Source organism: Mustela nigripes, chromosome 1 (assembly GCF_022355385.1).
Source record: "Mustela nigripes isolate SB6536 chromosome 1, MUSNIG.SB6536, whole genome shotgun sequence".
Taxonomy (NCBI): Eukaryota; Metazoa; Chordata; class Mammalia; order Carnivora; family Mustelidae; genus Mustela; species Mustela nigripes.
Window position 1 is genome coordinate 27,945,724 of NC_081557.1, and position 2,314 is coordinate 27,948,037.

A 2,314-nucleotide genomic window follows, 5' to 3' on the forward strand; every position below is an offset into this window, starting at 1 on the left:
TTAGTCCTCATCATCTATTTCTCCCATGTCTCTCTGGTAACCATCAGTTTGTTCTCTATAGTAAACAGTCTGTTTCTGGATTTGTGTGAGTCTCTCTCTTTTTTCCTCCTATACTTGTTTTGTTTCTTAAATTCCACACAAGTGAAATCATATGGTATTTATTTTTATGGGACTGACTTATTTATCTGTATGCATCCTTTTAACTGGATCCCATTAGGTTTGGTATGTTGTTTTTTTCATCTTTATTCATCTTAACATATTTTCTAATTTTCCTTATGATTTTTTCTTTGATCTACTGGTTATTTAAGAGTGTGTTTAATTTTTACGTATTTATGAATTCACCAAATTTCTTTGCTATTTCTGTACACTTTTATTCTAGCATGGTTAAAGAACTTTGTATGATTCTACTTATTTTAAATTTCTTTATTTATTTTAAATTTATTTAGTATGTGGTCTATCCTAGAGAATAATTCATGTGTGTTTGAGAAAAATATATATTTTGCTATTGGTAGTGAAGTGCCATATAAATAACCATTAAGTCTATTTGTTTAATTTTAGTGTTCAAGTCTTCTATTGTCTTGGTGATACTCTTTCTAGTTATACTATCAATTGTTGAAAATGTGGTACTGAAATCTGTGATGATTATATTTTAATGACATAAACCTTATATCTCATTTTTCCTTTAATTTTTTTTTGTGGTAAAGTACACACAATATTGACCATCTTTACATTTTTAAGTGAATAGTTCAGTGACACATTTACACTGTGCAGGCATCACTACCATCAATCTACAGAACTCTTTTTCATCTGACAAAGCTGAAACTCTGGGGGCCCTTGTCCGGCTCAGTCAATGGGGCATTTGCCTGCAGCTCACGTCATGATCCCAGGATCCTGGAATCAAGCCCTGCATTGGGCTCCCTGATCAGTGAGGAGTTTGCTTGTCACGTTCCCTGTGCCCCTCTGCTCTGCCTGTGTGTCTGCTCTCTCTTTCTCTCTCTCTCAAATAAAGTCTTTAAAAAAGCACTGAAACTCTGTGGCCATTACACAATAATTCTCCACTCTTTCTTCCACCTAGAACCTGGTAAGCTCTGTTCAATTTATTTGATAGAGAGGGATCTCTAGAAATTTGCCTATTCCATGTATAAAAGGAATTTTACAATATTTGTCCTTTTATGTCTGGCTTATTATGGTTAACGTAATGTTTATAAGGTTCACACCATAATGGGTGATGTCAGAATTTCCTTCCTTTGGGGGCAGAATAATACTTCATTGCATGGATATACTACATTTTGCTTATCCATTTTTCTGTCAATGAACACTTGAGTTGCTTTTGCCTTTTAGTTATTGTTAATAATATTGTGAACATGGATGTACAAATATTCCTTTGAGATCCGACTTTCATTATTATCTTAGGTATATGCAGAGGTGGATTTTTTGATTATATGAGTTCTATTTTTACCTTTTTAAGGATCAACCAAGCTGTTTTCCACAGCAGCTATTCCATTTTACATTCCCCCCAACAGTGCAAAACAATTCCATTTTCTCACATCCTTACCAAAACTTATTTTCAGTTTTGTTTATAGTAGACTAATGGGTATGAAGTAGGATCTCATGGTAGTTTCGACTTGTTCAATGATTAGTTTTGAACTAATCTATGCATGTTGGTGTTCTGATGTTAGAAGCATGCATGTTAACAATTATTTCTATTTTCCTGATGGATTAACCTTTTTATCTCATTCTAAAGTGCCCTCCTTTATATGTACATTCTTTGTTTTGTTTTGTTTTGTTTTTGCTTTAAAGTATGTTTTCTCTTCTAGTGGTACAGCAACTTCAGATTTCTTATGTTTGCATTTTTCATGATACAATCTTTTCGATCATCATACTTTGAAACTATGTCTTTTAAGCGAAAGTTCATCCCTAAAAGACAACCTAAAGTTGGGTCATGGTTGACTAACCTCTGCCTTTTGGAGTGTTTAATCTATTTACATTTAATGTCATTATTTATAAAGTAGGATTTATGTGTCATTTTGCTAATTGCTTTCCATATGTCTCATGGCTCTGTTTCTCTCCTCTCCATTGGTACATTTTTCATGTTAGAGTTTTCTGGTGTACAATTTTAATTCATTTGTCATTTCTTCCATTTCATTTCTTACTCATTTTTCTTAGTGGTTTATCTGGAGGCTGCAGTTAATATTTTATATAGTAATCTAGGTCAGATTAGTAGCAATTTAACTTCAATAATATACCAAAAGCTTCCATTGCCTCGGCCTTCCTTTGAGCTACTGTTGTTATACAAATTACATCTTTATTTATT